We start from the raw sequence: 13166 nt of genomic DNA, 5'->3' as shown, positions 1-13166 counted from the left end.
AGAGCAGTTAGGCACGAGCAAGAAATAAAGGACATCCAAATTGGAAAGGAGGAAGTCAAACTGTCTTGTTTGCAAATGCCATAATTTAATATTTAGAAAAGCCTAAAAATTCATCAAAAACTCTTACAACTAATAAACGAATTCAGTAAAGTTTCAAGACACAAAATCAGGATGCAAAAATCAACAGCGTTTCGATACAGCAATGGCAAACAATCTGAAAAAGAAATCAGTAAAGCAATTCCATTTACAATAGCTACCAAACAAACAAAATTTCTAGGAATAAATTTAACTGAAGAGATGAAAGATCTCTACAATAAAAACTATAAAACTTATTAAAAATTAAAGAGGACATACAAAAAATGGAAAGATATTTCATGTTTATGGGTCAGAACAATTAATATTGTTAAAATGCCTTTACTGTACAGATTCAATGCAATCCCTATCAAAATTCCAATGACATTCTTTACAGAAAACAATTCTAAAATTTGTAAGGAACCACAAAAGACCCTGAATAGCCAAAGCTATTCTGAGCAAAAAGAACAAAGCTGGAGATAGCAAACTACCTGACTTCAAAATATGTTATGAAATTATAGTAACCAAAATTGCATAGTACTAGAATAAAAACAGACACATACACCAGTGGAACAGAATAGAGGATCCAGAAATAAATCTATGCATTGACAGCCAACTGATTTTTGACAAAGGTGCCAGAATCACTCACTGTGGAAAGGATGGTCTCTTCAATAAATAATGCTGGGAAAACTGGATATCCATATGCTACTGTAGCACAAAACTAGACCCCTGTCTTTCACCATATGCAAAATTAGACTAGAATTGATTAAAGACCTACATGTAAGGCCTGAAACTATGGAACTGTTAGAAGAGAACATTGGGGAAATGCTTCAGAACATAGGTCTGGGCAAATATTTTTTGAGTAAGACCATAAAGCCCACAAAAGCAAAAATAGACAAATAAGATTACATCAAGCTAAAAAGCTTCTGCACAGCAAAGGAAACAACAGGGTGAAAAGCCAATATACAGAATAGGAGAAAATATTTGCAAACTATCCATCTGACAAAGGATTAATATTTAAACTATGTAAGAAACTTAACAACCAACAGCAAAGAACCCAACAGCAAAAAATCCAAATAATCCTATTAAAAATTTGCATGTAATCCGAATAGACATTTATCAAAAGGAGACATGCAAGTGGCCAACAGGTACAAGAAAAAATGCTTGACATCACCGATCATCAGAGAAATGCATATCAAAACCACAATAATCCATTATCTCATTCTAGTTAAAATGGCTATTATCAAAAAGACAGAAAATAACAAATGCTGGTGAGGATGAAAAGAAAGGGAAACTCTTATACACTGATTGATGGAATGTAAATTAGTACAGCCATTACAAAAACAGTGAGGAAATTCCTCAAAAATAACTAAAAATAGAAGTACCATATAATTCAGTAATCCCACTACTGGCTATATATATCCAAATCATAGGAAATCAGTATATTGAAGAGATAGAAGAGATAGCTACACTCCTAAGTTTATTGCAGTACTATATCCCAGCTAAGATATGGAATCAATGTGTCTATCAACAAATAAACTGATAAAGAAAAGGTGGTATACATATATATATGCAATGGAATATGATTTAGCCATAAAAAAGAATGAAATTCTGTCATCTGCAGTTGTAGCAACCTAGATGAACCTGGAGGATATTATGTTAAGTGAAAAAAGCCAGATACAGAAAGAAAAATACCACATGTGCTCACTTATATGTGGGAGCTAAAAAAAAATTGATCTTATAGATGTAGAGACTGGAATAATAGTTACTAGAGGCTGGGAAGGGAGGGGGAATAAGGAGAAGTTTGTTAAGAGGTACAAAATTACAGTTAGATGGGAGAAATAAGTTCTAGTGTTCTATATATAGCATAGTGGGGTGACCATAGTTAACAACACTTTGTTGTATATTTCAAAATAGCTAGAAGAGAGAAATTTGAACGTTCTCAACACAAAGAAATGGTAAATGTTTGAAGTAATGCATATCTTAATTATTCTGATTTGATCACTAAACATTGTATACATATATTGAATTATTACATGTACTCCATAAATGTGTACAATTATTATGTATCAATTAAAAATAAATTTTTAAAACCCCCAAACCATAGTCATGATTATCTATTATGCCGATTATGTATTGCTTCCTAGTAAAACCACTCCACAGTGTAATGGCTCACAAAAACATTAAATTATTATCTCTCATATATCTGTGGGTTGACTGTGCTCAGCTGGACGGTTCTTGCTTGGGGTCTTTTGTGTAGTTACAGTCAGAGATCAACTAGAGTCCTCTGATGTATTGACTGAGCTGTACGTACAAGATGATTCATTCAAATGTCTAGTAGTGAGGGTGACTGTTGGGCAGAGCACCCATGTGTCACCTCTTCACATGCCTTGAGCTTCCTCAGTTTATAGCAGCCTCAGGGAAGTCAGGCTTTTTGTTTGTGGTGGTATAGAATAGGAAAACTCCCAACTGTTTTCTCCTGTTATACTATCTACACAGAATATTTCTGGTCACCAAAATGTGGGAGTTTTCCTAAACCAAGCGATTTTCCAGTGGACACCAACTGAGTGTCCTAGGACTCAACTCAATTTTGAAACTATCTACCTGGAGATAACATTAGGTTTCACAAGACTGCCCCCTACTTCAGATGCCAATCATAAGTAGTAGGTTCACAGGTTACCCACAACTTCTGTCTGCCATGGTTGCAAACTGGAGTTTTCCACAAACCCCCTTCTTGGGTTTGAACATTTGCTAGAGTGACTCACAGAATTCAGGAAAGTGGTTTACTTACATTTACTGATTTGTTATAAAGAATACACCAAAAGATACAGATGAACAGGCAGATGAAAGAAATGCACAAGGCAAGGTATTAGAGACGGATGAGGAACTTCCATGCACTCTCTGAGTGCACCTTCCTCCCAGGACCTCCATATGTTCAGCCTCCTGGAAGCTCTCTGAGTGCTAAAGTCCTGGGATTTTTATGGAAGCTACATCATGTAGGCATAAGTGACTGTTAACTCAATCTTCAGCCCCTCTCCCCATCCTAGATAATGAGGTGTGGCGCTGAAAGTTCAAGCTTCTAATCATGGGTTAGTACCCATTAACCATGGGTTAGCACACATTCAGGAGCCCACCAAGAGGCACCACAAAAAAAAATGCTCCTAGCACCCACAAAATTCCAAGAGATTATAAGCTCTGTGTCAAGAACTGGGGTCAAAGACCAAATATTAGAACAAGTGCTTCCCTTAGCCCCTCAATTACTCAGGAAAGTACAAGGGTTTAGAAGATTGTGCCAGAGTGACTGGGGTCAGAGACCAAATATGTATGTCTTATTATATCACAATGTCACAGGGCTCCAAGGGAGCAAGGCAGAAGCTACCAATCCTCTTAAAGCCTAGCCTTGAAGCTGGCCTAACTTTCCCTCTACTCTACTCTGTTGGTCAAATAAGTGACTAAGGTCAGCCCAGGTGCAAGGGGAGGGTAAATAGACTCCACTTCTCAATGGAATGAGTAGCAAAAACTTTGTACTTGTCTTTAATTTTCTGCACTTCCTCTCAAAAGATACCACTATGTAGGACACCAGCATGATTTCTGGGCCCCCACGAATCAACAGAAACACTGTTAGAAGAACATTGTATGTGTGGAGTTGAAAAGAGAGTAAAGTCAGGTGTGGTAGCATGTGCCTGTAATCCCAGCTACGCAGGAGTCTGAGGTGGGAGAATCACTTGAGGCCCGGAGTTCAGGGCTGCAGCATGCTATGATTGTACCTGTGAGTAGCTACCGCACTCCAGCCTGGAAAACACAGCGAGACCCTGTCTGTAAAGAGTAAAAATTATAATCTTTGTTCTTAGGAGGCTTAACACTTAATTAACCTGGAAGGAAGATAAATGCTATTTAGAATGAAATATCTTACTCTGCTTCCACATTCTAGAGCAGGAGCATTAGTTAAGGCACCGGATGTCTCAAAGACCACCAGATTTTTTTTAAGGCTTATTACATTACAAAAGTTGGTAGAAGTTTTGAGATGAAAAAGAAGATGTTCTTATGTCCAATTAGGTGAAATTTAGCCAGAATGGCTAAATTGCTTTGCATTAAGATATTAATGGTGATTGTGGATTTTGGGTAGCAGCAGGCAGGTACTATAACTCAGAAAAAAAGGAAGAAATGAAGAAAATAACTCAGAAAAGAATTATTAGCATGATGGAAGCAGACAAGGGTTTTGAAGAACTGAGAAGTAATCCTAAAATTTCCTTGGAATGACATAATTACTTATTTGTGGGTAAACAGCTTTTAACTCCCCTCAATACAGAATTAAATACACAGTGTTTATAAAATCCAAACCCATAGTATTGACATTTTTGCATAAAAAAATCTGTGCTGGTTATTAATTTAAGCATTTATAGTTTGTTTAAGAAAATTTGGCTTCTTAGAGTAAATGTCAGATTTATGATTCAACTTTTAAATGTGGAATTAAGTAATTGGCTTAGATTTGAGATTTTTAAGTTAAATTTATTTATCATATTTATATGATTTATTTAAACATTTTGGAAAGGTTTATTGAATCAAAAAGCTATAATTAAAGGAAAATTAGATATATTGAATTAGTAAATACAATTAAGAATATTTTAAGGTATTTAATCAATTCTGTAGATAGGACAAAATATTAATTTAAGGCCCTTAAAATGTTTGCTAAAATATATTAAGCTTATAAGTTTTATGTGGTAAATTTAAAATGTTAAGGAAGTTTTGATTTTGTAAGCATAGTGAATTGAAGATTAATTTTTAAACCAAAGTAAACCACTGAATAAGTAGTAGCTCTGCACAAAAACTACTCTCAAGCGCATTAAAAGAACTCAAGTTAATGATATTCATTCTTAGAGTAGAAAATTCTGATATATGGAATATCCACTTATCAATAGGCTGGTTTTCAGGTATTTTGAATTGTGATATCTGAGTAGGAGTCAAATTGGTTGGCCTTTTACACATCATTTGACTGTTCTCTCCTGTTCTTTTGATTCTTTGATAATTCCCTGGATGTTGACATCTTTCCCAAGTAATGAGTCGCCCTGCTGAATACATCAAGTTTTGTAAATTAGGCTTTCCAATACCCACGGGCAAAACATTACACTCTTGTTTGCTCCCTTCTCAGAAGTAGCTGAACAGACTGAGTTTAAAGCTTATCTGAAAGAGGAACAAAGACTGGAAAGTTTTAGGTTAAAGGAATGTGTTCAAAAACTTGGGAACTAGTGAAGATGAGGGATTATAATAAAAGTCTGCATGTAACCTTAACTACAGTGTTCACTAAGAAAATCATTATAGCAACATAGGTTGGTGTGTTTATAGCTAGTTTTTTTTTAAAAAAACAAAAGATTAAAAAAGAAAGGAGAAGGGGAAGTGGATGAGACATTCCTGTGATTGTAAAGCCTAAAACAGTAGACTTCAAAGCTTCTGAAGAAACCATTCTTGTAATCCGCTGCTTAATTCTCCCTAAGTACCAACTGGCAAGGTAGATCGGAATGGCTTAAATATTTACCAGGATTCCCAGTAGGAAACTTTAAGCAGATGAAATGACCATTGACATAAATGGGAGTAAAGCTTTCCTTTTCCCCACTATTTTTGGTTTAAAAAAAAAATTCTTGTTTTGAAGAGTTACCAAAAATTCTTATGAATACTGATCAAATATTTGCAGGCCCCACTTTAGATAAAATGATCAGTGACATAAGTGGGAGTAAAGCTTTTATTTTCCCCACTATATTTAGTAAACAAAATCATTGTTTTGAAAAGTTAACAAAAATTCTTAAGAATACTGACCAAATATTTGCAGGCCCCACTGTGTGCAGGATTCTGCCTGAAGTTTCAGGGACAGAGTAAGATTAATGGTATTACAGTTAGAAGCAGCTGGTATTCAGTTGGTCTGTTCCTTCCTCAGCTCTTTGCAGCTACAGCCTTGGTCTAACCTATTTGTTTAGCTTTTCTTGACAAGGACAGGGAGGATCTTCGGAGCTTGCTGTTGTTGACTTGGTATGAGGCATGAGCCAAGCTCCATAGAAGTCTTTTGCCTCTGTTGCGTGGACTGAGCTATACAATCAGCATGGATTTTTCTTCCCATTGGAACCTTTCACGGGACTGAGCCCCAGCCTGCTAATCTGGGGGCTATTGCTCTGCTCAGCTCTTTCCAGCTTCTTCTCCATGAGTCCTGTCTCTCTTACTTTGGCCTCAGATAGTGGATAGGAAGGGGTGGAAGAGAGAGAAGAGGGCATGCATGCTGGGACTATAAGGCTGTAGGCAGCCCAACTTTAGACTCACCCACTGCCTGACACTTTTTTGTTTCAGCCCACACCCATCCAGCACTTGTAAATTCCACTGTTTGCCAGGGCCCCAGGTGGCCCTATCTAACCCTATCTATCCCTGCACTATCCTATCCTTAGTTGTCTTTCTCTTTCATGTGCCACCCAGGCGTGGTTCCTTTTCTCATTAGTTAACATTCCTGGGAGTTTTGCCTGATTTAGATAGTATCATGCTAGGCTTGGGAAATTATTTGTGACCAAAAGACATTTAACTGAAAATATTTATTTTTATTTGCTGTTGAGTATTTTCAAATATTGAAAAATAATTTTTAAAAATAAAAAATAATTTTACTTACTTTTAAAAAGCATTTTGTAATTTTATACAGTTCCATTACATACTCCTAATTTTTAGATCATATAAATGATGGTTACCTGTTTCTTTGAAATTCAAATTTTCGTAGAGATAAAACACAGTGAGAAGGGTTTGCAGCAACTGAATTTACCCAACAGGATTTCACTTATATTTATAAAGATATTAAAAATTTTATAGCTATGTAATCACTGGTGTTTTATAAGCCAGTGTGTGACCCAGTATATAATACTTGAGAGAAGTGAGCAACTTTTAGAACTTACATCAATTCGATAAAAATGCATTATTCTAATAAGTATGTTACAGAAAGTAAACTATAAAAAGCCAGGATAAATATGAAAAAATAATCAAACATGCTAGTAATCAAAGAAATATAAATCATAAAAATGAGATATTTTAAATTTGTCAGATTGGCAAAGGTATGAAATAATGCAAGGATGTCAATTATAAACTGCCTATATATATGCTTGTACAACATTTCTGAAGAGTGATTTGGCAACAGATATTAGGAACCTTAAAATATGGATATCCTGGCCAGGCACGGTGGCTCACGCCTGTAATCCCGACACTCTGGGAGGCCGAGGAGGGCGAATCACCTGAGGTCGGGTATTGGAGACCAGCCTGGCCAACATGGTGAAAACCCGTCTCTACTAAAAATAATACAAAAAATTAGCAGGGCGTGGTGGTGCGTGCTTGTAATCCCAGTTACTCAGGAGGCTGAGACACGAGAATCCTTGAACCCAGGAGGCGGAGGTTGCAGTGAGCCGAGATTGCGCCATTGCACTCCAGCCTGGGCAACAGAGTGAGACTCTGGTGGCTCACGCTTGTAATCCCAGCACTTTGGGAGGCCGAGGTGGGCAGATCACGAGTTCAAGAGATCGAGACCATCCTGGCCAACATAGTGAAACCCTGTCTCTACTAAAAATACCAAAATTTGCAGGGCATGGTGGCGTGCACCTGTAGTCCAGCTACTCTGGAGGCTGAGGCAGGAAAATCGCTTGAACCCGGGAGGCGGAGCTTGCAGTGAGAGGAGATGGCGCCACTGCACTCCAGCCTGGCGACAGAGCAAGACTCCGTCTCAAAAAAAAAAAAAAAAAAAAAAAAAAAAAAAAAAAGCGTATCCTTGATGCAAAAATTCTATTTCTAGGAATTTATGCTAAGAAATTTTTAAGTATGCATATAAAGGATGTTCACTGTAACATTCTGTATAACATAAAAAAAATGAGCAACATAAATGGCCCAAAATAGGAGCTTAATTAAATAAATAATACAGTCATTATAAAGGATATTGTAGGAGAACAGCTAATGACATAGGTTGATTTTATGATATATTTTGAATAAAAAAGTCCCAAAACATTATGTACCATGTTATTCCATTTTAATTATATGTGCATGATATATTCATGAATTAAACACCAGAAGTATACAGGCCAACATATTGATAATGACTGTCACTGAGTGGTTTGATTATAGGATGTTTAATCTTTCTTTTCACTTATTTTTATACTCTAAATCTTCCCATCGCCTTTGTAAATAATAAAGTTTCAAAATCAATAAAAATAGAGAAAAAAGGAATTATACTAATGATTACCTGTGTGATTTAAGGTAGAAGTTCTGAAAATTTTTGGTCTCAGGACCCTTTTACACCAGTAAAAATTGTTAAGGATTCCAAAGAGGTTTTATTTATGTAGGTTCCACATATTTATATTTACTGTATTAGAAATTTAAACTAAGAAATTTATAAAATGTTTGTTTACTAATTCATTAAAAATAATAAACTAATTGCATGTAAAATTTTTTATTTTATTTCATTTTATATTTTTTGAGAAAGTATCTTGCTCTGTCGCCCAGGCTGGAGTGCAGTGCCACAATCTCAGCTCACTGCAACCTCCACCTTCTGGGTTCAAGCGGTTTTCCTGCCTCAGCTTCCCTAGCAGTGCGTGTAACATATTTTTGTAAAAAAGTAACTATACTTTTCTAAAACAAAAACATTTAGTCAGAAGGGTTACATTGTTCTACATTTTTGCAAATCTCTTTAATGTCTGACTTCACAGAAAGAAGCTAGATTCTCATATCTGCCCCTGTATTCAATCTCCTGTGGCATTATATACCATGCAGCCTCTGGAAAACTTCACTGTGCCTTCATGCCAGAATGAGAATAAAAAGGCAAGTCATATTTTTTATCATTATGAAAATATTATTATTTTGAAAATAATATCTATATAAAAATTGTTTTGACCTCATGGACCCCCTGAGAGGGTTTCAGAACCTTTGGGGATCATCAGATTGCGGCTTTAAGAATGGCCTGTTTAAGGTATTGCAGCTAGGTGGTGTGAAGAAATTAATCATAACAAAAAGAGTACACTATCAAATATTCATTGTGTGCCAAGAACCATGCTGAGAGTTTTAAGTATGTGATTTTGTTTAATCCTCTCCACAATCGTAAGAGCTAATTACCATTATTACCCCCATTTTGTAGATGAGGAAGCTGAAGCAGAAAGAAGCCAAGCAACTTAATGACACTCTTCAGGGTGTTTGTCCCCACTGCTGGTTTTCTAGACCACTCCCTGCCTACAGTTCCTCTCTGTTCTCATCTCACGCCATCCTGCAAAAAGATGGCCATGTGCCGGACGGCTCTGTATGCCGCCCCACTGCTGTGCTTTACAGGATCTGTCTGTGCATGCAGGTAGGCTTATTTATCAGAAAGAACCCAATCTCACATGCCATAGAGTATGAGAAGGCAACATTTGGAGGATGTTGGAAAACATACTTTTAGAGTTCAGTGCATTGTCACCTTTTGGATCATCAGATCAACCTCAGATGGGTGCACAAGAATCTCTCTTCTCTTGGCCTCCCTGCTGTCTGCTTTCCTTTTATCATCCACCCCTCCCATCGCTTCCCAGTATCCTGGTTGCAGGCATCCTGCCCCTGCTCTTGTGTCAGGCTACACCAGTGAGAACTGCTCACGCTAGAGAATTTATGCATGGTGGAGAACAGAAGTGAGCTATTAAGTTTTTCAGAATGGAGCACCCACCAGAAAAGCAAACCTCTTGCTTGCTAATTTTAAACCATTTTCCTAAAAGCACGAGCCTAATGTGTTTCACAGTAAAATTTACTTTAAAATTAACAAAGTTCAGAAGATTATTTTAATATTTGAAATAATTCTTGCCTGCTATAGTTTATCTGTCATCTGTATTTCCAAGAAACTTTACTTTTAAGCTCTTTTAAAAATATGCAGTTATTGCTCCTTTTTATGACTGAGAGTATATGGAAAGATTGGCGATACATCTGCAAAACCTTTCCTGTGCCTATAATAAAACATATGGTTTAGACCTCTGTTCTCTCCCTCCTCCACCTCTAGTTTTAGTCACCTAGAAATAAGCTTCTCTATCTGTCCAAATTACCAAGTAATTACCTTCTCTGTTCTCCTCTAGAGCCTGATTTAGTTACAATATATTTATATCAGTTTTTTTTTCTGAGGATATTAACCTTAGACTTTAGGAAGTATGCTTCTAATCTCCCCTGCTTATACACACATGCTTTAGGAGGGCAAGAAAAGTGTTTTATTCAGATTTATAACACTTGTGCCTAGAGGGGCCTGGCATGTAGTAATATACTCAATAAAAACATGTTGAGTTGACTCTAATAGAAATAATTCTTAAAATTCCTTTCTTCTTTTCTTCCTTCCTTCTTTCCTTCCTTTCATCATGCAATAAACATTTATTGAATTTCTCTTATGAGCCAGACGCCATGTTAAGTAAGTCCCAAGTTTGTAGATATTATCAACTCTGACCTCAAGAAGCCTAGAACGAGCAAAGCCGTCCAGTTGGAAAGGTAGGTAGTGTTCCCACCTTTTGGGTTTTCAAGACAATTTGGGGAGGTTTTATTAAGGTTGTATCCTGAGCACACATTTCTCTTGTTGCCAAAAAAAAAAAAGAAGCCACAAAATGAGAGAAACAGTATTTCAAACTGAAACGTCAGTAAGTATGCTTACTTATTTTTATGATCAAGAAAGTGATAATAGCAGACACAAATCTTGAGGATTCCTCAGTATTAAAACAAACAACAACAACAGAAAACCAACCCGCCAAACAAAATGACTATATAGGATGAAATTATGGGAGAAATAATCTGTAGAAAATATGGCCCAAAACATGCACAAAAGAGTAGAGCCATACGTTGGAGATATTGCGGGTTTAGTTCCAGACTGTTGCAATAAAACAAATATCATAGAAAAGTCAGTTACACACATTTTTTTGGCTTCTCAGTGCATTTAAAACTTACGTTTACATTGTATTATAGTCTATTAAGTGTGCAATAGCACTAAGTCTAAAAAAAGTACATACCTTAATTTAAAAAGACCTTATTGCTTAAAAAAAAAAAAAAAGCTCATGATTATCTGAGCCTTCAGTGAATCATCATCTTTTGCTGGTGGCCTAGCTTTCAACCTCTCTCAGCTTTTGACATGTCTACCTCACAGTTTTTGATTTAAAGTGAGAGATGTGCAACTCTTCCTTCACATGAAGACATAGAGGACATTGGCCTAATTTCAATTTTGTTGTATCTCAGGGAATTGGGAGGGCCAAGAAAAGGGAGAGATGGGAGAACCATTAGTCGGTGGAGCTGTCAGAATGCATACAATATTTACCTATTAAGTTCACCGTCTTATACAAGCATGGTTCGTGGCACTCCAAAACAACTACAGTAGTAACATCAGATATCACTGATAACAGATCCACATACTAGATATGATAATGAAAACATCTGAAATATTGCAAGAATTATGAAAAGTGACACAGACACGAAGTGAGTACAGACTCTTGGAAAAACAGTGCCAATATATTTGCTCGATGCAGGGTTGCCACAAACTTTCAATTTATAAAAAATGCAGTGTTTGCGAAGCACGATAAAGCAAAACATACTAAAAAGAAGTACGTCTGTACTTATCCCTAGGTAGAAACAATTCTGGGGAAGCTCAAGCTCAGAGTCAGTGGTTACAAGGAGAAGGAAGGGTCCCCAGACACACATCAGAATGTGTAATTGGCAGCCCCACTGTTGTGACAGGGCAGTCCCTGCCTCTTCTCTTATCTATGTATGCTAAGGTAGGCAGCAGCTGAACTGGCCCACAGGCTAATGGGGGGGGGGGGCTCTGGGGCCAGAGGGGCAGAGTATTGCCCGAGACATTTACTTCTCTCCCCCCAGGAAGGACGTGGAGATTCTATACCCAAGACATAAAATATTACCTGACAGTACATTCTATCTTTCCTCCATAATCACTGAGTCTGGCTTAGAGTAAACACAGAAAACAGATAAACAGGAATTTTTAAAGATTAGCCCACATTCTTGGAGTAAGAGAACAAACAGAAGAATAATTTAAAATAAGTACACCTAATAGTAGAAAGTTCCAAGGAAGTATTGCATCTACCAACAATAAATAATGAGAGATTTTGGAGATTAAATATTTGTTACACAAGATCAATATCCTCAATATATGAAGGATTCTTATAAATCAATAAAAAAGCTAACAATATAATAGAAAAATCGGCAAAGGCAAGAAGATATAAGTGATTCTTAAATATTTGAAAATATACCCAACTTCATTCATACTATGAAAAATGCAAACTAAAAGTACAATTAGATAACACTTTTCACCTATAAGATTAAAAAGTTGGAACGCTTTGATAGCACATTGATTTGGTGAGAGATAGACAAAATAAACCTCCTAAATATTACTGGTGAGAGTAAGATCAGTAAAGTCTATATGAAGGGCAGTGAGAGAAGTTAGGCAATACATATCAGGTTATACAGTGACTTTGACCCAGCAATCATACATCTGGGAAGTTACCTTGCGGATATGTATGCACCCAAATGAAATTTCACTTGTGTATATACAAGGAAATTAATTGCATAATTTTTCATATTAGCACAATATTGAAAACAATCCAAATATCTATCAATAAGAAACTGGTTCAGTAAAGTATAGAACATTCATAGAAGGAAAAACTGTACATTAAGAAGATAGCACTATTCCACATATGGAAATTTATCCTACAGATATTCTTGCACTTAAGTGATTTATTTGGACAGATATACTTGCGAAGTGAGTAAAATAATATATGAAAAAAGGTATTTATTGAAGCATTTTTGTAATTGCAAAAAGACAAAAAACAAATGTTTATTAATAGCAGACTGATTAAATAAATTATTGTACACTCAAATGATGAAGCGCCATGCCATTGTAAAAATGAATGTAGAAACTATATGGGTAAAATATTGAAAGTTCTCTGCAAATATATTGTTACATGAAAAGGCAAGTATATACAGTTGACCCTTGAACAACATGAAATTTAGAGACAACAACTCCTCACACAGGTGAAAAACCACAACTAACTTTTGTGTGTGTGTTTTTTTAATTGTTTTATTTTTTATTTTCAGCC

At 36.2% G+C, this 13166-nt stretch overlaps 1 long non-coding RNA gene across 1 annotated transcript in view; it reads left to right on the top strand.

The window, feature by feature from the left end:
• Positions 1–10653, top strand: part of LOC134809533 (uncharacterized) — a 39738-nt gene extending 29085 nt beyond the window's left edge. Inside the window, exons 3-4 of the long non-coding RNA XR_010155466.1 lie at positions 8784–8895; positions 9209–10653. This is a non-coding gene — a long non-coding RNA (uncharacterized LOC134809533). The remainder of the gene's footprint in view (positions 1–8783; positions 8896–9208) is intronic.
• Positions 10654–13166: the final 2513 nt, after the last annotated feature.

This window comes from Pan troglodytes, chromosome 2, assembly GCF_028858775.2.
Source record: "Pan troglodytes isolate AG18354 chromosome 2, NHGRI_mPanTro3-v2.0_pri, whole genome shotgun sequence".
NCBI lineage: Eukaryota > Metazoa > Chordata > Mammalia > Primates > Hominidae > Pan > Pan troglodytes.
Note: the sequence above shows the minus strand (reverse complement) of the source record. Positions and strands in the feature narration are given on the sequence as shown.